This window comes from Microcebus murinus, chromosome 27 (assembly GCF_040939455.1).
Source record: "Microcebus murinus isolate Inina chromosome 27, M.murinus_Inina_mat1.0, whole genome shotgun sequence".
NCBI classification, from domain to species: Eukaryota; Metazoa; Chordata; class Mammalia; order Primates; family Cheirogaleidae; genus Microcebus; species Microcebus murinus.
The window spans coordinates 18,283,325-18,307,206 of record NC_134130.1 but is presented as its reverse complement, the minus strand read 5'-3'; the positions used below and the strand labels follow the sequence as shown (position 1 = coordinate 18,307,206).

General features: G+C 40.5%; 1 protein-coding gene across 1 annotated transcript in view; it reads left to right on the top strand.

The window, feature by feature from the left end:
• Window positions 1–4,853: 4,853 nt before the first annotated feature.
• TET2 (tet methylcytosine dioxygenase 2) overlaps window positions 4,854–23,882 on the top strand; it is a 141,497-nt gene continuing 122,468 nt past the window's right edge. Inside the window, exon 1 of the mRNA XM_020284514.2 lies at window positions 4,854–5,038. The gene's annotated coding sequence lies outside the window, so the exon portion shown is untranslated. The remainder of the gene's footprint in view (window positions 5,039–23,882) is intronic.

Below are 23,882 nucleotides of genomic sequence, written 5' to 3'. Positions count from 1 at the left end.
TTCCAAAGAGTTCAAGCATGACAACTTCCTTGTGCAAAATAGGAAACTAAAGAAAAAGAGTAGAATGCAAATGGTAAGAAAAAACAAGTAGAGATTTAGACAGAATTTTTTTTTTTTTAATATGAGGAAGAAATGGGGAATAAGGACATTATTGCTATGGAACATAGCAATGGAATGTACTAATTGTGTGAAAAACTTATCATGGGGTAATCATAGATGTCTATGTCTGCTAAATTGGCAGGCAGCACAGTGTAGCCTGCAAAAACATCAGCTTTAGAGTTAGACAAACTTAGATTTAGACAATGGTTCCAACTCTTTAATCCCAACCAAGTTACTCAACCCTTAATTCTCAATAAGATACTACTTACCTTACTTGGTTGTAATAAGCATTAAAAGAGGTAATGAATGCAAAGCATCTATTTCAATGCTTGGCATATAGCTAGTAATTAACAAATGGAATTACCGTCAGAGTGCTAACAAAAAGTTAATGTAGGTGCTAAGATTTTTTTTAAGTAACAAAGGATAATAGAAAATTATGAATTTTGAAGGGAAAGCTCCTATACCACTCAGTACTATTAATAATGATCATGAGAAAAATTTAGAGGAAGATGCACTGGAAGAGATAGAAAGTTAGCTTTGGTATAATGAAAAAGGCCCTTGATTCACAAAACTGAGGTTTGAGAGTTGTGCCTCTATTTACAACATGTATGACCTTGAGTAAATCACATAACCTTACCTTTCATGTTAACAGTACAGGAATTATATTAAATGCCATTTTGAGTATGGCATCTGATTTTGAATATTAAATCCTCATAGTGTACATAAAATGCTCTAAGAACTATGAAGTCTTACATAAATATAAAATGGTGCTGAGGTAATTAGTAAGAGTTAATATTTATTGATTATTGAAGTCCATCACTAAAGCTGAAAAATTATTCTTTCAAAATAAAGTGAGATATTGAGTTACTAAATTTGAATGATAATGAGCAATTAGTGGATTGTGAGGACAGAATTAATGAGGGGAAAAATGTTCCCTAAATTGTGAGAGATTAGTATTAGCAACATATTTTTAATATGTTAATATGTTTTATTAATATGTTTTAATATGTTAATATGTTTAATAAATTAAAATTCTGGAGGAATTTTCATGATGTTTGTCCTACTGATTCAAATATTTTTTTATAATGCCTTTGGCAATACTTTAACAAGATTTGATTTTTGAATTTCTTCTGATATTTTACTTTGTCCCCATTAAATCAGTACACATATTGGATACTCCTGATTTGAATAATATAGGATTATATCATTTATACAATGTCTTGTTTCTTAAAAATTTCCAAATTATATAAAGCAAAATCAATCAGATGAAATCAGGTCAGGAGAAAAGTAGAAATCATATTAAGAAAAGCTACTCTATCAAGACCCTGGCTTTAGACAATAAGTGGGTTTTATTAATAATGATAATTTACATCAATAAGTTAAAATGTTATGTCTAAATGTTTCATCTATTGGAGATTTTTTTAAATTAGCTTTCTGTGTTGAACATGTGCCTATATACGGCGTGCAGTAATGTCACCAGACAAAAGAAACAAGAAAGGTCCTTCACAGCAATGACTGATACGCTGTTTGAAGGCCAACTGTCTTTTAAGCATGCAGATAGTCTTTATCACGTTATACTTCAGAAATATGTTTTCGGAGGTGGGAAACAATAGGCCATGATTTAATGTTTTCGTCACACCACTATAATTCTTTTAAAGCAATATGTATGACAACTATTTCTCTCTGTTGAAGAGAAAATAAAGTCCTTAAAAGATGGTTTTCCTATTTTGCAAGTGGGGAGGAAATGAAGAACACACTATTATTTTTGTGTAGTACGATATGATACGAAACATTTTGCATCGTAAAGCGAACTGTCGTTGTCGGGTCTTTAGTGGACAGCAGCAGACAGGAAGCTGTCTACACCCTCAGAGGCTTAGAGGCTGAGCCACTGAGTTGGACAGCAGGTGCCCAGGCCAGCCCAGGCAATTTTCTAACACAGAACAGCATGCTGCGGAACTTGTTCTATTAGTCTTTTTTCTCTATTAAGGAAGCAGGATTTTTCTTTGTGGAAGGAGTGCTGCTATTTAAAATTTGAGAAAAAAAAATGGTAAGGGATTTTGATAACAATTGACTGTTGTTAAAACAGCAAATTTTCTTTTAAAAATAGATTATCCACAGCTATAGGAAGAGGAATCTCAAGAATGCACACAATTAATAAAAGCTGGCTCTGAATTACCCACACAAACACGCACTCGTGTCCAGTAAGCAACTCATTATGCACACCATATCCTTTCTTTCCCAGAAGTAACCGCTAAGAAAAAAGTTTTTTAAATCAACAAAATAAAATCTGACTAAAATATTTTACACTTAGAGACCTTCAGAATTTTACTTCCTTTTGCTGTTGGAAAGTCACAGCAGCCAAGAGAAGTAACGTATTTTCTTTTATATTAACAAATGTCATGGTGGTTAAGAACAGGGTGAGAGTGCAGAGAAAGCAGTTGCCAAGAAAATGTTCAGGGCCTGCTGCAAAACCCACTGCAAGCCAAATATCCAGATACGATTCCAGATAGACAAGAACCACCTGTTACAGCAGAGAGAGGTTTTAAAAGATGAAATCAGGTGACCTGAAAGATAACTTTCCCAATTAAAATACAAATAACTAAAAGAACATATAGATACTTACATATCAAACACTTGTAAATGTAGTATTTCCCATATATTAAGTATAAGAAGACATAATTATTTATATATTTCTATAGTCAGTCAAAACAAAAATCTCCTGGAAGCAGGTCATTTATTATTGGTAATAGCAGTAACTACTTGAGCACATACTTAGTTCCTAACACAGAAAGAGTTAAGCAACGTGCTCAAGGTCACACGATTAGTGAAAGATGGAGTCGAGAGTCACTCAGGCCTGTCCACTCCAAACCCCATGCCTCCAACAACTGCAGCTGTGTGCACTCCATGTACTATGCCATGGTCATGGGAGAACTTGCCTCCTGGATTTGAAAAAGAAATCACAAGAAACTTTCCAGACAGCTTAAGTTTTAAAGTGCATTGACAACGGCCAAAACCTCAGTGACACATTGGGGTAGAACAAGAAAAGACAGAACTTTATTTTCACATGAAATGCTTAGGAGAAAATGAACAATTTTGCTTAAGCTATGCAAAAATCAGAAATCTGCGTCAACTTTGTTTCAAAATGAAACAAACAATGTATCTTTTGAGCATACTTTCTTCTTAGTAACAATGTGACACAAGAAAAGAGCCCCCCCCTTTTAAACACTTTTCAAAGAGGAAATATTCCAATTTCAAAAATTTAGGGCTTCATTTCTAAAAAAATTACAGACCAAAGGGGCAAAAGGTGGGTAGCACAACAGAACTAGTGTTGACTTAAAAGGATCGTGATCACAGTCAGTGATCACATAAAAGGTGTGCACAAAATACCTGTTTAAAATTTGAATGTCAGTAATGTGAGAACTTCGTACAGAGGAGGAAATGTTCCAGAAACCACATCTGACATAATATGATTCATATGGGTTTTGTTCTTCAACTCGTTTTCAATTAAAAAGCTGATGATTAGAAAAAGGAGCATGAAAAAGGGAAGTAAAACTACTGGGCACTAGAAAAGAAAAACTCCTGTCAATGGAAAAGCAGAGTTGTAGAGTCCCGAATTTGTCATTCGGAATTTAGCTCTTTAAGGATCAGTTTCTTCATTACTTAATTGCACGCGTGGAAATTCTTCAACATACAGACACTCACGGGAGGCAACTTAATCATTTGAAAGTGCAGGTTTATATTTTACCGGTAAGAAACTGACTCCCTCTCCCCGCCCGCGAGGCCCAGGTGAGGCTGCCCGGGCAGAGACTGGACTTGGCCAAGTCCCTAATCGATGGGTCTTCAAAAATGCGGGGACTTACAGCACTAAGGCCCGGCGAAACTGGGGAGAGCTTCAGCTGAGCGACATTAAAAGCGACAGAAAAGGGAGGCCACAGAGCGGGTCCAGTGCACCTTAGAGGCGAAGGGGGTGCGGGCCTGTGAGCAGAGGTGGGTGCGGGCAGAGTGTGGGGCCAGGCGCGAGCGGACGGGAAGGGCGGCGCGAGGGCGCGGACACCTGCGAGGCGGCGGGTGCGCGTGGCGGGGACCTGGAAGGGGGCGAGGCAGTGCGGTGCCCACAGAAAGTTTCACCGGGAAATCTGCGACCTCACACCCTTGTCCAAGCACTCACGCCACCGCTCCCTTCGCGTGCGTCCCGCGTCTGCCACCGGGAGTGAAGATCCAGCCGGGATCCCGGGGTCTAGGCCCTTCCCGGGGCTCGGTCTCCCCGCCCGGCGCGCGACGGGGCTCACGTCTCCCCCCAGCCCTTGCACTGCGGGGGGCAGCCCTGGCCTCCACCGCTAGCCTCCACCACGGGCCCCTGGGTGCCGCCGGCCTTTGTGCGGGGCACCCCGGGCGGGGGTCACTTCCCGGGAGCTGGGGCTCAGGGCTCTCGGGCGGCGGAGGCCTGGGAGGAACTGGGGGAGGCCGGGGCGGAACAGGAGGAGGCCGGGTGGAGGAGGAGGCCGGGCGGAGCTGGAGGAGGCTGGGGCGGAGGAGGAGGAGGAGGAGGAGGCCGGGCGGAGCTGGAGGAGGCTGGGGCGGAGGAGGAGGCCGGGAGGAGGAGGAGGAGCAGGAGGAGGCCGGGAGGAGGAGGAGCAGGAGGAGGCCGGGCGGAGGAGGAGGAGGAGGAGGCCGGGCGGAGGAGGAGGAGGAGGAGGAGGAGGCCGGGCGGAGGAGGAGGAGGAGGAGGAGGAGCAGGAGGAGACCCGGCGGCGCGCCCGGCCCGCCCGCATGCGAGTCACGTCCGCCCACCCGGCGGGCGGCGGGCGCGGAGGAGCGGACGTCAAGGTGCCTCCCGAGCACTGACGCGGCGGCGCGGAGACGCAAGATGGCTGCCCTGTAGGGTCCGCGGGAGGAGCCGGCTGCGACCGGACGCCGCGCGGCCGAGGACGGGACCCAGGTAGGGCGCCCTGCGCCGCGACCCTCCGCCCGCCCGCCTCCTCCCGGGCGCGGGGTGCGGACCCGCAGCGCCGGGCACGGGGAGCCCGCGGGCGCCCGCAGCCTCAACATGGCTGACGGCGCAGCCAGCCCGGCCCTGCGCCCCGCGCCCGGCTCCCCGCGCCCGGCTCCCCGCGCCCCGCGCCCGGCTCCCAGCGCCCCGCGCCCGGCTCCCCGCGCCCCGCGCCCGGCTCCCCGCGCCCGGCTCCCCGCGCCCTGCGCCCCGCGCCCGCCGGCCTCGCCGCGCCGGGGGAGGGCGCCTTCCTCTCCGCCCTGCCCGCGGGCGCCCCGCGACCCTGCGCGCCCGCCGCCGCCCGGAGGGAGCGCGGACGGCGCCCGCGAGCCTTTCTCTGCCGCGCGGTCGGGCTGGCGGCCGCCGCTCCTGCCCGGCCCGCCGAGGGGCGCCCGGGCGAGCGTCGCGGGAGCGGGACGGGACACGCCGCGCGGGGTCGTGCTTTCTTCGGAAGTCGCGCGCGTTTTGTTGGCGGCGCCGGGCGAGGGAGGAGAGTCGTTCCCCGGCCCCAGACAGGACCCGGACCCGGGCCCGGGCCCGCTGCCTCGGGTGCGCGAGCCGCGCCGCCGGCCGGGCCGCCGCGGAAGCGTGGCGAGTGCGCGTCCTGGCTTTGTGCCGCGCCGGGTCCGCCCGGCCCCCGGCGATGACAGGCAGACACAAAGGCGGGCGCAGGCCGGGAGGGGCGCGGGCGCAGCGCCGCGAGTTGCGGGACTGCAAGGTCAGGGGCGCCGCGAGAAACGAAGCCCAATCTCGGTGGCGGAGTGGAGGGCAGACTGGGAACAGTCCCGACCTAGCCTCGCCCCTCGTCCCCTCTCCCCTCCTTCTGGCCTCTGCCCGTCTCTCCGCGTCTCCAGTCTTTTCTCCTCTTCTGCCGGTCTCTCTCCCGTCTCTCCTCTCCCGCTCCGTGCGCGCACTGGCCACGTCCTGCTGACTCTTTTCACTGGGACTTCTCGTCTCATTTATTGTCTCATTTTATTAAGCTAGCGAGAGAGTTTTCTGCCTATGACAAAATAAAGTAAATGTGGCCTGGATAGACTCTTGGGAAGGTTGGATATAGAATGTAAGTGTTATTTGCGGGTCATTGCCCTCATAATATACTTTTCATTACATCGAGTGATATCCCCCCTCCCTCGTCTATGTTTAGGAATTGAAAAACGAGCTATTTTGAAGTTGTTTGCTTAAAATTTAGTGAAATATTTTTTTATATTTGTTTGTCTAAGGAGTAGAATACATCCATGAATTTAAAATCTCAAATCACACATTGTGCTTTTTCCTCTCCAGTCAGGGATTACAATAATGGCAAATCCAAAGCGAAAAATATTCAACACCAAATGATCCACTAGGAATAAGATTATATCTTAGGGGAAGTTGGGTTTCACAGAGAAAAGATATTAGTTTGGTTTGGTTTAAGACTATGGGTATTGTTTCCTGGCTAATGAAATCATTACATTTGCATTTTAATGGAAAGTTGAAATACTGAGGGGAGTTATATTCTTTTACAGGTTTGCATGTATATTTCATAATTATGTTGGGAACAACATAAATTTCAATACAATAAATACTGATTTTTAAAATGTTATTAAGCAGAGAAGTGTTAGTGAAGGATTGGTGATTCAAACTGAAGTTCAGGAGGCAATTGATAGAATTAAAAGATGGATAGAGAGAAAAGAATAATTATGGCATTCCTCCATAAATCAAATTTCCAAGACTGTTTACTCTCAGTAGGTCATTTTGTAGCTCTTTCTATTTTCATCTTTGGAAAAGCAGCTAAATTTGTTTTACTCATTGATACTAGAGGCTCTTTCACGTGATTACTCATCTCTGTGGAATAGAAACAGTTCATTGATTCTTATTTGCCCTAAAATAATAATAAAGAAACTACTTAGGATTTTACCATAAATGCTGTTTATAGTAAACTATTGACAAAAACTATGGTTAATTATTCCAGCAAATCAGAATTTAAAATACACAATTCCTTTTGCTAACAGGTTAGTATCTATCTTTTGGGGACAACTTTTCAAATGTTTTGATGTTTACTGTCTTCAAGCTATTCAACTAATAATAGATACAATATTTTCCACTCAGATTGATAAAACAAGATTACCCACAGTGGTTAATAACTTTAAATGTGATCATGAAGGCTTGTTCTTTTCTACCTTCAAATTTAAACTCTTGTTATTTTATGCATCCTACTTTTATGCTGAAAATAGCTGCTAATTAATATTATATGAGGGGTTTCAATGGTTACAAGGAGGAGATATGTGTATTACTCACCAGTCTGAATTAAAGTAACACTTTCTCCTTTGTTGGAAAAGAGAAATTGTTTGAAGAAGTATGGGATAAAGTTCACAATAAAAGAGAAAACCTCAGTTCCTAATTTACCATGTATATGATAGTAACACCTGGGAACTCCAAAAATCCCATAGAACTGTCTTGGATAATTGAATTTTAGGAGATTGATAATGGACAGTAACAGGGTAGATAGCTTTCCATAAACTATGCCATTGATTTGCTTATTTTCTTATTGAACTAATCATTAATGAGAAATTCACTTGGAATGAGGGAAGTCCCTTGCCTTGCTTAAATTCTCACATTTGCCAAACTCTTAAAGCTTTAATTAGATCTGGCTTTGGCTGGTTGGTGCCAGGAGCCGGAGGGATTGATGTGATTTTGACATAGTGCCACATGGTCCTAGACACTGGCAGGTCAGCATCATTTCCAGAACAAGTAAAATGCACCTGTCAAGGAGTTATGACAATTGCAGAGTCCTTATTGGGCACTGGACTTGCCTTAGGTAACAAAACTGGAGTTCATATTTTGGTTTCACTTGCTGAAGTTAGAATTTCTCTATCAATTCCTCCAAGACTGGACCCACCCACAATTTTGTAAGCCAAATGTCAGTATTGAAATGTATTTCCTTATTTGCTAACCTTGTTAAGAATCTCTTATGAATCACAGACACACCTCACAGAAACTTTATTTTCCAATCCTGCCCCAAATCCAAGTTAGTAAATTATGAAATTACCTTGACATAAAATGGCTTCAAAAGTTATGGATGTTTGACATTGTATAATGTCAATATTTTAGAATGTGTGATATTTAGAAATTATTAGATGTTATTTTATCCCTTTATTGCTTCTGATACAAGTTCAGTTAGTGGTGGTATTGTCTATGAATAGAATTTCATGCTCTTATCTAGTCATCTCAAATTGCTAGAGAGAATCTTTGTTTTGTAAATATCCGTGTAGATAGTTTTAATATAATTGTTGCCTGTTACAGGGACAAGCTAAAACTTTGGACTAGCTGTCAGTATTACATCAAAATAACACTTTCTCCATGATCTTGCCACTGTTGCACAATAGTTCTAGGGGTAGCAATGGCACCAAAGGCAGCAGCGGGCCAGTGTCTCCCAAGCCAACTTTACGATTGGAGCCTTAAGTGTGGGAGAGCCCAGTTGCCAAGTAGAGCTGGTTATTATCTTGGAAACGAGGCTGAAGAAAACAACCACAAGTGATTTTGCCAAATATACAGTATTTGCTTGGTCTAGATCTCTAATTTCTATTTAGACTCACTGACTCACTGACAAAACGGAGTGAATAATGTGGCATTATTGAAGGAGGTTATTCGTTACATCTATCGGTGTGGTGTGCAGCAGAAGGGAAGGGTCTCCGGGGGCAGAGGGAGAGTGGGAGTGTGTGAATCATTGCAACTGCAGTCCACAAATAATTCTGTATATGTGCTTATTTCCAGCATTATTTTGATCCTAGATTGTACGTTGCAGAGAATCACAGGCTTAAGTTGGGTATATAGTCTTTTCTCAATAAAATAGATTTTTGGATACCCATTCCAAAATAGGTAACCCATTTTTGGTTACCCATTCTATCAGTTTTGATTTTTGTTTTCTCCATTTGTCATGAAGTGTAGTTAAATGTGTCATGCTTGAAAAAGTAGATAGTAGGTGGGTTGTTGATATTTTTTGTAAAAATAAATTCAGTGACAATGTCAACCTATCTGTAATTTTTTAGAATTTAGAACTCAATGTTTTATGTTTGCTAAAGGTCATTATTCAAAACTGTCTTGAAATCACATTCTAAATAATGTCAGAATTAAAATAAGAGATGAATAAATTGAGATAGTGTTTTTGAAGGATAATTTAGGACATAAAATTAACCGGTTGCTTCACTAAAATTACTACAAATGTTTCTTGTAAATTAGATTTCTTTCTGTGTATTGGAAAGGAGGTGTTGATTTGTCTTGGTATTCTCTAGTAGAACCTATTCAGAGTTAAGATTTAGTGGATGACATAAAACTAGTGAAAAACCATGTCATTTAACTAGAAAATGTATAATCTATTCTCAATGCATAACAGAAAAGTAATGTAAAAAGTTTTGGTGATGGTGGTGATGGTAAGGTGCTTTTTCCTTAAATGTAACTTCTGCAGACCATGACAGCTCCCCTGTAGAATACAGCCATTATGAGCATAAAGTTGAATGGTTTTTAGTAAATTATACTGGGATCACATTTTTAAAAATCATTTCAAAAGTTTTATTAATAGCATTTGCAAAATCAAAACACATGATAAAAGCTCAAAACAATACACATTGAAAAGTGTGCATCTCAACATGATGAAGTGGGATAACATTATACTCAACAGTGAAACACACAAGGTTTTTTCTCTGCTATTAGGAACAGGACAAGGAAGCTCAATCTGATCACTTTTAATCAGCGTAGTATTGGAATTAGGTAAGGAAAAAAAAACATTCAAATCAAAAATAGAGAAGTAAAATTGTCTCTGCACATGAGATGATATTATATATAAAAACCCCTAAAGACTATGGGATCCGATTTTTAACTGAAAAATTTTTGAGATATAGATTCAAATGCACTGGTATGAAGTAGTACAGAGAAATTTCATGTACATACTGCTCAGTTTCCTCCAGGGCCAACATTTTGCAAAACTGTAGTGTAATATCACAACCAGGATACTGACATTGATATTGTCTACCAATCTTATTCCTATTTCCCCAGTTTGACTTGTACTCATTTGTCTATGTGCCTATTTAACTCTATACCATTTTGTCACATGATCATATTTTCTTAAATGTTTTTTTCTCAAAACGGAAGTGTAGCACAGGAGTTTCACAATTTATCAATCGTGTTTGATAAAGTTTTTTTTCTTTTTGTATAATGGCCTTAGTGTTAAAAATATTACAAGTTGTTTTGCGATGCTGTAAGCTGATGTCATTTAATTTTCATCACAACTCTGGAGATAGGTGTTATAAGTATCCCTGTTTAAGTATGAGGACACTAAAGCACAGTGAGGTTAAATAACTTGCCCAAGTTCACACAGCCAAAATGTGGCATAGTTGGAATTTGAATTAGGCAGTCTGTCTCTAGATCCAGTCTTTTATTTCTTTTTTTTTCTTCTTTTTTTTTTATTTCGGCATATTATGGGGGTACAGATTTTAAGGTTTCAATAAATGCCCTTTGCCCCCTCCCCCCACAAGTCTGAGTTTCCAGCATGACCAGCCCCCAGATGGTGCACATCTCACTCATTATGTATGTATATACCACCCCCCTCCCACTCCCCCCTGCCCAATACCCTATTACTGTAGTACCTATGTGTCCGCTTAGGTGCTGTTCAGTTAATACCAGTTTGCTGGTGAGTATATGTGGTGCTTCTTTTTCCATTCTTCACTTAGTAGTATGAGTTCCAGCTCTAACCAGGAAAATATAAAATGTGCTATATCACCATTGTTTCTTAGAGCTGAATAGTACTACATGTTATACATATACCACATTTTATTAATCCATTCTTGGATTGATGGGCACTTGGGCTGTTTCCACAGCCTTGCAATTATGAATTGTGCTGCTATAAACATTTAGGTGCAGGTGTCTTTTTTGTAGAGTGTCATTGAATCTTTTGAGTAGATGCCCAGTAATGGGATTGCTGGATCAAATGGTAGATTCACTTGTATCCCTTTAAGGTATCTCCATATTGCTTTCCACAGAGGTTGAACTAGTTTGCAGTCCCACCAACAGTGTAGGACTGTTCCTCTCTCTCCGCATCCATGCCAGCATTTGTTGTTTGGGGGCTTTTTTTTTTTTTTTTTTTTTTTTGAGACAGAGTCTCGCTTTGTTGTCCAGGCTAGAGTGAGTGCCGTGGCATCAGCCTAGCTGACAGCAACCTCAAACTCCTGGGCTCCAGTGATCCTTCTGCCTCAGCCTCCCGAGTAGCTGGGACTACAGGCATGCGCCACCATGCCCGGCTAATTTTTTTTATATATATATCAGTTGGCCAATTAATTTCTTTCTATTTATAGTAGAGACGGGGTCTCGCTCTTGCTCAGGGTGGTTTTGAACTCCTGACCTTGAGCAATCCGCCCTCCTCGGCCTCCCAAGAGCTAGGATTACAGGCGTGAGCCACAGCGCCCGGCCTGGGGGCTTTTTGATAAAGGCCATTCTCACTGCAGTTAAGTGATATCTCATTGTGGTTTTGATTTACATTTCCCTGATGATTAGAGATGTTGAGCACTTTTTCATATGTTTGTTGGCCATTCTTCTGTCTTCTTTAGAAAAGTTTCTGTTCAAGTCCTTTGCCCACTTTTTAATAGGGTTATTTGATTTTTTCTTGCTGATTTTCATGAGTTCTAAGTATATTCTAGTTATCAGCCCCTTATCGGATGCGTAGGATGCAAAAATTTTCTCCCTTTCTGTAGGTTGTTAACTTACATGACTGTTTCTTTGGCTGTGCAGCAGCTTTTTAGTTTGATCATGTCCCATTTATTTATTTTTCTTGCTGCTGTGATTGCCTTTGGGGACTTCTTCATAAACTCTTTGCCTAGGCCGATGTCTAGGAGAGTGTTTCCAACTTTTTCCTCTAGAATTCTAATAGGCTTAAGTCTGTGATCCAGTGTGAGTTGATTTTTGTGAGAGGTGAAAGGTGTGGGTCCTGCTTTAGCCTTCTACAAGTAGCTATCCAGTTTTCCCAGCACCATTTATTGAAAAGGGATTCTTTTCCCCAGCGTATGTTTTTGTCTGCTTTGTCAAAGATTAGATGGCTATATGAGGATGGTTTTATATCAGGATTCTCAGATCTGTTCCATTGATCAATATTCCTATTTTTGTGCCAATACCAGATTGTTTTAATTACTACAGCTTTGTAGTATAGTTTGATATCTGTCATATTAATACCTCCCATTTTGTTTTTGTTGCCTAGAATTGCTTTTGATATTTGGGGTCTTTTTGGTTCCATACGAAGTGTAAAATTATTTTTTCTATATCTGTGAAGAATGCTGATGGGATTTTAATAGGTATTGCATTGAATCTGTAGATCAGTTTGGGTAGTATAGACATTTTAATGATGTTGAGTCTGCCGATCCATGAGCATGGAAGGGATTTCCATCTGTTTACATCCTCTGCTATTTCCTTCCTCAGTGTTTCATAGTTCTCCCTGTAGAGGTCTTTTACCTCCTTGGTTAAGTATATTCCTAGGTACTTTAATTTCTTTGTTGCTATTGTGAAGGGAATTGAGTCTTTGATTTGGTTCTCAATTAGATTGTTGTTGGCGTATATGAATGCCTCTGATTTCTGTGTATTGATTTTGTATCTTGAGACTTTACTAAATTCATTGATCAGTTCCAGGAGTTTCTTGGTTGAATCTTTGGGGTTTTCTAAATACAATATCATATCATCAGCAAACAGTGAAAGTTTGATCTCTCCTGCTCCTATTTGAATACCTTTAATTCCACTTTCCTATCTGATTGCTGTAGCCAGGACTTCCAGCACTATGTTGCATAGAAGTGGAGATAGTGGGCTGTCTTGTCTGGTTCCAGTTCTGAGTGGGAATGATTTCAATTTTTCCCCATTCAGTATGATGTTGGCTATGGGTCTGTCATATATGGCTTGTATCATTTTTAGGTATGTCCCATCTATGCCTATTTTATCAAGTGTTCGTATCATGAAAGGGTGTTGAATTTTGTCAAAAGCTTTTTCTTCATCTATTGAAAGAATCATGTGGTCTTTGTTTTTGCTTCTGTTTATGTGGTGAATTGCATTTATAGATTTACGTATGTTGAACCATCCCTGCATCCCTGGGATGAAGTGCACTTGGTCGTGATGGATTATTTTTTTGATAAGTGTCTGGATTCGGTTAGCTAAGATTTTGTTGAAAATTTTTGCATCTATTTTCATTAGGGATATTGGTCTGTAGTTTTCTTTTTTTGTTGCATCCTTTCCTGGTTTTGGTATCAGAGTAATATTGGGTTCATAAAATGTGTCGGGAGGTTTCCGTTCTTCTCGATGTTGTGGAATAGTTTCTGCAAGGTAGGTACTAGTTCTTCTTTGTAAGTGTGGTAAAATTCGGGTGTGAAACCATCTGGACCAGGACTTTCTTTTTAGGGATATTTTAAATTGCTGTTTCTATTTCAGCTCTTGAGATTGGTCTGTTCAGAGAATCTATTTCTTCCTGGTTGAGCCTAGGGAGGCTGTGTGTTTCTAGAAATTTGTCCATTTCCTCCACATTTTCCAGTTTGTGCGAATAAAGATTTTTGTAGTATTCATAGATTACATCTTGTATCTCTTTGGGATCAGGTGTGATATCTCCTTTTTTGTTCCTGATGGAGCTTATTAGAGATTTTTCTTTTCTGCTTTTCGTTAGCTTAGCCAGTGGCGTGTCAATTTTGTTTATTTTTTTCAAAGAACCAACTTTTTGTTTTATTAATCTCCTGTATAGCTGCCCTGTTGTCAATTTCGTTTAGTTCTGATTTGATTTTGTTAATTTCACTTCTTCTCCTGGGTCTGGGGTTGGTCTGTTTTTCTTTTTCCAGCTCTTTGAGTCGTTTCATTAGATTGTCTATTTGTGATCTTTGTGACTTTTGGTTATAGGCATTGATGGAGATAAACTTTCTTCTCAGAACTGCTTTAGCTGTGTCCCAGAGGATTTGATAACTTATCTCTCCATTGTCATTTTCTTCATAGAATTTCTTTATTTCCATCTTGATTTCTTCATTTATGAAGTAATCATTTAGTAGGAGGTTATTTAATTTCCATATTTTTGTGTAGAAATGTGAGTTTCTGTTACGGTTGATTTCTATTTTTATTCTACTGTGATTTGAGAAGATACTTGGTATGATTTCTATTTTTTTAGATTTCTTGAGGTTTACTTTGTGTCCTAGGATATGTCAATCTTAGAGAATGTCCCGTGAGCTGATGAGAAGAATGTATATTCAGTGGATTTGGGGTAGAATGTCCTGTAAATGTCAGTCAGACCCAGTTTTTCTAGAGTTTTGTTTATGTCCATTATTTCTTTATTAATTTTCTGTTTGGAGGATCTGTCTTGTGCCGTCAGTGGGGTTTTGAAATCTCCGGTGGTTATGGAGTTTCTATTAATCCATTTGCTTAGATCCAGTAAGGTTTGCTTTATGAAACTGGGTGCACCTAAGTTGGGTGTATATATATTTAAAATTGTTATTTCTTCTTGTTGAACTGTGCCCTTCACCATTATATAATGACCCTCTTTGTCTTTCACTACTTTTTTTGGTTTAAAAACTAAATCGTCTGAAATTAGAACTGCCACACCAGCCTTCTTTTGGCTTCCACTTGCCTGGAATACTGATCTCCACCCTTTTACTTTTAGTCTATATGCATCCTTGCAGGTTAGATGTGTTTCCTGAAGACAGCATATACTTGGCCTGTATTTTCTTATCCATTCATCCAGCCTATGTCTCTTGAGTGGAGAGTTTAAGCCATTCACATTTATTGAGAGAACTGATAGGTAAGGTAGATTACTGTTCATTCTGTCGGGTTGGATGTTGTTGCTTTGATTTCTCTCTTGAGCCATTGTAATATCTGGCCTTTAATCTTTGGGTTTTGGTTGTTTTTATATTCGTGAGTTTTTATTATGCTGTTCCGTGGGTAACTCTGTTTTGAGTACTTCTTGTAGGGCTGGTCTTGTCTTGGTGAATTCTCTGAGACTTTGCTTGTCTGAGAATGTCTTTATTTCTCCTTCATATATGAAGCTTAGTTTTGCATGGAATAAGATTCTAGGCTGGGCATTGTTTTGTTTCAGAAGAGTGAGAACGGGGCCCCAGTCTCTCCTTGCTTGTAAAGTCTCATTAGAGAAGTCTGGTGTTATTCGAATTGGCTTTCCCTTGTATGTTACTTGCTTCTTTCATCTTACAGCTCTTAGAATGGCCTCTTTAATTGATATTTTGGTCAGTCTGATGACTGCATGTCGTGACGTCTTCCTATTTGCATCGAATCTCCCAGGGGTCCTCTGAGCTTCTTGAACTTGTGTATCGAGATTTTTCCTCTATTATATCTTCAAATAGCTTGTCCAACCCTTGGGTGTTGTCTTCTTCCCCTTCTGGTAACCCTATGACCCTCACATTAGGTTTCTTCACATAATCCCACATCTCTTCTAGGCTTTGCTCTTTCTCTTGTTTCTCTACTCTATCTCTGTGACTGATTTATTTAATTGGAGAGTGTTATCTTCAATCTCTGAGATTCTTTCTTCTGTTTGATCTACCCTGTTCTTGAGGCTTTCCACTGTATTTTTTACTTCCCTGAATTGATTCTTCATTTCCAGGAGTTCGGTTAAACTTTTCTTCATTGTGTTGATTTCTTTAGTGAACTTTTGTTCCAGATCCTGGAGGCTTTTTGTGGTTTCTTTGTGTTGGTTATTGAGTTGTTCTTGCAGGTCGTTGAATTTTCTGATGATCCACATTCGCATTCCTCTTTTCTCATTTTTTTGCCTGATTCTGGTTGGTGTCCATTTCTAGGGCGCTGGTGCTCCTCTTTGGGGGTGTGTTTTCCATTTGGTTCTTCATATTTCCAGAGTTCCTTCACTGATTTCTTCCCATGTTCATCAGTTGTTGTTTCTTTCCTTTAGGTTTTCGTTTGGGTATTCACACACCTTGTTTAGTTTCTGAGTTGGTAGGTGGTGTCTGTGGGTGAGATTCGACCACTCCCTGCATGATGAGTCAGTAGGTGCCGTGAAAAGGCTGTGCAGGATGCCCTTCCTGTCATTAGGTGGTGCTTGCTTGGAGGAACAGGCTACGCTGTAGTTTTTGTGTCCTGTAACCAGCTCTTGTTCCTCTAGAGAGGCACTCTAGTGCCTCAGGTGGTGGGTGGGGCCCTGCAACTTCCAGGTGTGTCCTTTTCTCCCCCTCAGTGAGGGCTGGTCTAGGAGAGAGTCTGGGTGGAGCTGGGTTGGGTAATCCTGCCCTCAGGCACCACCAGTGCTGTTAGCAGGGGTCAAAGTTCTGTTCTCTGCTTCTAGAAAAAGCTGTCAGGGAGGGGCTGGAATGGTCCGGCTCAGTCAGAGAGTCTGCGTGTGGGGTGGGGCTGTCTGAGACCCACAGTCTGGAGTGGGCCTGGCTCCTTTCCACCGTCCCCAACTCCGCAGCTACTCCTCGGCCTCTGCCAGCAGGCCAGACCTCATGCCACCAGGCCTCCCCGGAATGTGATGCTGTTGGGGAGGTTCCCTGCACAGGAACGCCACCTGGGCTGGAGGTACGGCCTCCTTTTGGGGGAAGGGTTGCCCTCTAGGACGCTCATCTGACCCTGAAGGCACACACACCTCAATAGGCTGTTCCGGTATATCCCTTCTGCGCCCCAGGCAATGCGAGGCCTTGGTGCACGGGATCTGGTCTACAGGTCTGACCTCTGGGCCCCAGAGTTCAAACTATATCTCCACCAGGGAGAGGAGTGGCGGTCCCAATTCACTCATGGGGAGTCCAAGCTGGGTCTATGTCTCTCAGCCTCAGGGTCTGCCCTGTTCTCCTGGGATCACGATGCGGGCAGCACCTGAGAGGGCTGGCGGATAGGGAGCTTAAAGTCTGATTTCTCCTCAGTCAGCTGTAGGGCCCCAAAAGGGAAGGTCCCGTTCCCTGGAGGTGCCTCCGGGTGGTGGCTGTGTTGTCTCTCTGGGCAGCCGCGGGTAGATTGGGGGAGGGGAGAAGGAGGCAATATGGCGCCTGCCACGCGGCTCGGGTCTGTGCACATGGAGGTGCCTGAGGGATTTGGGAGCCTGGTGCTGCGTCTGCTCACTGGCAGCGGCCGTCTCTTGGCTGGTGTCCCCAGGTCTCCCCACCCGCTGGGGAGCCCACCAGCAGTCCTAGATGCAGGGGAGGGGAAACGGCCAAGCCACCTACCCTTCCCGCTGGTCTCCGGGCTCAGTTGTGAATTTTCTATAAACGGTTCTCTCTGTCTCAGCTGGCAGTTTAGGCTCCTTCAGCCACGGAAGGGGGCTGTGCACTCACCATTCCTCCTAGGCACAAAGCTGCTGCAGCAGGCCCCGGGCCTCAGCCCCCTGGAACCATCCAGCCAGCCATCCACTTTACTGGTGAGAGGAGGGTAGATCCAGTCTTTTAAACTTCTGTAGGTAGGGAAAGTCATAAAAGGAAACTTGAAATGCGTATAGTTGTCTAAACAAAAACTTGTAGCCTAATGTTTATAGCAGCATTAATGTCAAAAATGAAAGCAATCTATATGTCCGTCAACTCATCGATGGCTAAAAAAAATTGTGGTGTATTCATACAATGGAATATTGTTCAGTAATATAAAGGAAGGAATTGCTGATAAATACTACCACATAGATGAATTTTGAAAGGAGTAACAAGGCTACATGTGGCATGGTTTTATTTATATATAATGTCCAGAATAAGCAAATCTAAAGAGACAGAAATTAAGCTAGGGGTTGGAGGAGGGGGAGGAGGATTGCTTGCTAATAGATATGGGATTTATTTTGGGGGTGATGGAAATATTCTATTATTGGGCAGTAATGATTATACAATTCTATGAATATACTAAAAGCCACTGAATTATACATTTGAAAGGATGACTTTTGTATGGGAACTATATCTCAAAAAAACTGTTATAAAAATGCATACAGTTGAGTTAAGATATTTGGCTTTGAGAAAGTATCTCGTGTCTTATGCAAAAGAAATATAGGTACTGTTTGGATCGAATGGGGCTAAGTGTAGCTTTCTAGGAATTTGGCACCAGTGAAGTGAGTTTTATGTAGTTAAATCATCTTTCTCTCGTAGATAAGAAGCAGAGTACTTTATCACTCGAAATTCCCCGTTGTGTTTAGTATGTACAGGTGATTACATAGATTAGGTGACACGATGAGCAGGGCTTGATACATAATTGTAAGAAACTTTCTCAAACACAGTCATTTTCCAATTTGCTCAGGAGATGTAGCCTATATGTTAAAAGGAGTCTGTAAAAATTGTCATCCTTGTTCAAATTGCTGCCAAATATGTAGTTTAATCTAGAAATGGGAAGAAATCTCTAGATTGCTTTTTTCAGTTACATAAGTTATTAGATGATTTTATTATTTGCATTAAAATGTCTTTACATGAAAACATAAGAGCACTGAAGGACATGGAGAATACGCTTCAAAACTTTGAGTTTCTTAATTGTGTTTCCATGTATTACTGTTGTGTTTCAGATTTTAAAATTGACAGAGTATCTCAGGGCTTCAACAAGTAACTTTGTTTCTGTGCAGTGATACTGTGGCATGTTGCAGACGTCAATTAGATTGAGAAGGAAATTGCTCTGCTGCGGTCTCTGTGCTGCAGGATGCAGTTGGAACTGTTAGGGTCAGAGTGCTCATGGCTCTGCATATTTTGCTACAGTATTTACAAACACTAGCAGAATTTTTACAGGCCTGATAATAAGGAAGTGAGTTCAGATTTTTAAGACTAGCCCCTATGCAATTAGAACTTGTACTTTTGGATACACGGGGTGAATTACTTGAGGTTGAATGTATTTGGATTCCTAACTTTATGTAATTCTAGATACCAGACATTCTTGTGCAATGCTTCTCTCCCTTTTTATCTGATGAGAATGTCGTATTGCTGCCAGTTGGATCCCATACCTTGGTTCCCTGACTGATAACTGGGGTGGGGAAAATTCACTGGTCTGGAAGTATTGAGCTTTAGGGTTTAGAGATAAATTTAAGGTGAACATGTTATTATACTCAATAAGGAAGTATTTTGGCTTCATATAATTGCTCTGGTCATCAGTTTTTCAAGAAATAACTGTAGAAATGACCCAGAATTCTACTTTTTAAGAGCATGATCATAGAACCTACTTGTAAGTTTGTTGTATATTCGTGACAAGCACAAACGACGAAACGCTCACGTTAGATCCTTTGCCCATCAAGAAGGCGATGTAGTGATGCTTATGGAAAACAGTAGGTAGAATTTAGGTTTTGGTTCTCCTTACCAGAGAAATGAGTAGCTTACTTGTTTTTACCCTCTCTTATTTCTCATAAGGCTTTTTGAACTACCTAAGTTGACAATAAATTTTTGTGCTAGTATCTCTGTGATTTTCAAAAGTTATTAAGTTTGCGTATAGTACTCTATCTTTGCTTCTTCATGCACTTCTAAGATTTGTAAATCTTTTAAAAACAAATTAGGAATATTTTGATTTATCATTAATATTTTTAACTTTGCTTTTTATACATAATTTACATGGAAGAGACGCTGTATTTGAAAGAAAAGAATTGGGCCGTGAATTTTTGCTGTTTTACAGATCAGGTGCAATCTGCCATCAAGGTGCACCATCGTAGGATTGATGTTTTTCATTTGCTGCTTTTACCATTTTAAGATTTGTTACAGTTTGTTGGTGGGTCCTCTAAGTAATGATAATTTTAATTACAATTGTTGTGTTTCATTAGCCATTGCTTAAAACTAGCCTTATCATTTATTTTCTTGATAGAACATTAAATCTATTTTCTATGTCCAGATTATACTTTAATGGAAACTATTCACCCAACTCTCAAATGGGTTTTCATTATAGTATTTTCTCCAGAAATTGGCATATTTTTGTCTCAAAAAAGGCTTGAATGATAATAATGAAAACCAGATGATAGAACATGGTATCTCTGAGCTATTCTTCCTGCTTTTCTTCCCTCTCTGCACTAAGGGAACCCATTAAAAAATACCTTAATTATTAGTTGTACTGATTCTAAAGTAAAGCACCAGAATCTGGAAATAATCCCATGATACCACACCCAGATTCCATCCTTAATATACTGTCTTATTCCTATTAATTAATTTTTTAAAATCATTCTCTAGCACTTTTCCTACTTTTGTTTGAAATGTAGCTACTTTGAAATTATAGAATTTTCATATTTGCCATTGGCTATAAAGGCTCTCAGCTCTTTTATATCCTTTCATGATTTTTGCATTAAAAGGATCACTTTTAGCCACCCTCTAATTAGTTCAGGTGATTGTTAGCTTTTTGTTTTACTGCATACATTATAACAGAACAAGAAACCATTTCTATAAAAACTATGTTTGATAGTTCATAAAACTAGAGTGAGCATCTTAAAAAGTGAATTCAGTAATTAAAATATTCATTTTTATTTCTGTTTTAATGATGAAACATGATAAAAGGAAAAATACCCTAGATGGGTACTTTTCAAATACAAGAGAAGAAATCTTCCAACTTAAAGGTTCTAACCACATAAATTATTTGTTTTAGTAAATAATTGTTTTACTGAAAACAAAAGCAGGTACATTTTGGCAGGAAAGACTATATTTCAAACATTATACTCCAGATTTTATCTATTTTACTTTATTCCAATCCAGTCAGCTGCTTTCTCCTATGAAGTTGTATCTATAAATTGAAATTAAAATAAGGCTGTATTTAAATTTTTGCATTGTCTACTACATTGTAGCTTGAGGAAAAACATTGGCAGAAAACAAAGCTACCATTTTGCTAATGGCTTGCCTTATTAATGGCTAGAATTTAACTATGTCTGTTTACTGAAAATCAAAATTGGAAAGGTTATTTGGCTACTAACTTTGGGAACTAAATTTTTAATATTTTGAAACTTAACCTTTTTTTTTTTTTTTTTATAGACAGAGTCTTGCTCTGTTGCCCAGGCTAAAGTGTAGTGGCATCACTGTCGCTCACTGCAACCTCCAACTCCTGGGTTCAATTGATCCTTCTGCCTCAGTCACCTGAGTAGCTGGGACTATAGGTGCCACCACCACACCCTGCTAAGTTTTCTAATTTTTGTAGAGACAGGGTCTTGCTCTTGCCCAGTCTGGTCTCCAACTTCTAGCCTCAAGCGATGCTCCTGCCTTGTTCTCCCAGAGCGCTAAGATTATAGGATTGAGCCACCGCACCTGGCCTTAACCTGTTCAATGTTAAAAATGCAATTCTTATTTTAAACAGGAAATCTCATAGATATCAGCTAATTTTTTAACAGGTTATAATTTAAAAACATTTTTATCAAGTGTATTTTTCAAATGTATACTAGACAGGGGATATGGCATCTTCTTTTCTTTTTTCTCAATAACTCTTTGCTTTTGAAAGGGTGTGGCATTTTAAAATGACATTAAAACCTGCTTTGGCTTTTGTTGAAGTCAGAATTTTTTAGAAACACAATGAGTTTATTTTTCTATGGACAGTTTTGCTTTGTTTATTTTTTGCACTTTTAAATTTGTCATGCTTTAAATAATCCTCAAGGTTATGGGAAAGTTTTCATCTTTAGGAACAGAAAACTTAGTTGTTGACATTGTCATTTTTCTCTAACATTGGTAAGAATTTAGCCCTCATAAGGAATAGAGTTTACTTGTTTCCTATTCAAAAACCCATTGTGAAAGATACAATGAATGTAGATGAAGGTGAAATCTGAAACAAGAAGATAGATAATAATACTAAATTGTTTTCTTCTTCAACCACAGAGAACTACTGAATACTTTTTGCTGAAAGGGTAATGTTGTAATTTTATATTTTATATGGGTGTAAATTGTCACTTTCCAAACCATTTGCTTACTTAATGTATATCTCTAGTGTTTATGTAATCTACATTTCATAATATTACAGTTCACACTGAAGCGAATGAGCAAACAAAAATTATTGTAAGTCTTGGGGGGAGAAGAGGTAAAAAGTGCATTCAGAATGCACTGCTGAACTCACAAACTGGGTCCTCAACTGAATTAGGTAGGGCAGTTATTTGGTTCCTGTTAAAGAAGACAAGGAATATGATAGAGAGGGAAAAATTTTGTCCAGTTCTTCTCATTAATTTTTTTAGGGAGGTGAGGAGTATGGGGAAGGAGAGAAAAGAAAAATAAATCACCCTTAGAGATAATTCCTTGACATCCGAATGCTCATTTATTAGGGCCAGGGAAATGGGGGTTTCTCTTTGGGACTTGCTGAAGCTTTCTCAAGCCTTCTGATCACACAGGGTCACATCAACGTCTGACACGTGGGTAGAGAGCTGGGGCAGCGAGGGCAGCGCTGTTTACAAACACTGTCCTGGGATTCCAGAGACACTCTTATGTAACTCGGAGAGGACAGCTTTGTGTGTCTGTGGGCGGAGGACTCAACTCAGTTTAATTCACAGTGAGGGCTGCTTGTCTGCTGTGACAGGGCCATGCACCAAAGATCAAGGTGTCTGGGGCAGGATCCTCCCTGGTGCACAGTTTTGCTATTGAAGCCTCCAAGGCTGTGCCTCAACACAGGAGTCATTTTTCTTCTTCCTGCAGCACACGGAACCAGTCCTGCCACACCATTTTTGTGATTCGGGGAAATGTGGGCAGATGATGCCTTGGGTCTAACTGCAGCTTACAGCTCCTGCTGGGGAGTTCCTCTGCCTGCAGCCCAGTCTTACAAATGTCCCCCCTACTTCTTTTTAAACAAAGTATATCTTGATATTTGTAAGTGTCTGGAGGAGAAAGAGAATTCATAATCTGACTTCCCCCGCCAGACAGTCTGAACAGAGAACACTCAAGAACTCTTGGCTGATCATTCTCCGTCTCCCATCCTAAATTCGTCTCTGTCCACTGCCCCTGCTCTGCTCTTCACCACACCTCTCTTCACACTCTTCCATTTTTAATTTTATGTCAAGACCTGCAGTTAAAACGACAACAAAAGCTTTAAGTCTCTCTCTTTATGAAATTGTTCTTCCTTTCCCAGATTGGTTTTTAGAGTTTTTCAGTGCCATTTATCAATATAAAGAAAATTGAATAAAAAAAATATATACATAGAACCATTAAGAATTCATATGTCTAATCCTGTATATCTGGTACATGTTTACTGGTGCTGTTCATTAGCTGTAAGCAAGCCAATTTGAATATTTAAAACAGGAGCAGATTTGAGTTCTTTTTGTATTTCATCTAAGGATCATTTTAGATGGATGTCATCATTGATCACCTGAAAATAGAAGCCTTCTTGCCTAACAGAAAATTGCAATTAGATCATCAAAAATGAACTTGTAGTTAATTGAAAAGTTGGCTAGTTTGAACTTTCTTTCATAGAATTTATTTTTATAATTATACTACCTTTCTAAAAATAGGAAAAACCAGAGTCTTTGAAATGTGGTAGTATCAATGAGAAAAATTTATTTTTTTTAAATAAAAGATCTTTTCCCAAGAGAGAAACCAAGCACCAAGTCTATTTTTTAAAGTAATATTTGGCATAAGAGAATTTTAGATCTTGAATAATTTAGATATTATCTGCCCAAATCTATAATTTACATATGGAACTCAAATTAAGTTTTAGTCATTTAACATCTAAATCTGTTCTCATCTAGAAGAAATTACCAAAAGATTGACTGATTTAACCAACAATGAAATGTAAGGATGGTTGTCTTTTATCTCTGTTGCTGAGCAAAAATCCTTCTAGATTTTAAAACACATAACTTAGTGTTTATCACTTGTAAGTAATTGAACATTTTCGATACATTGAATTAAGATATGGTGAAAGTAGGTTATAGTTTTTGTTTGTTTAAGAGGCAGGGTCCAGCTCTGTCACCCAGGCTGGAGTA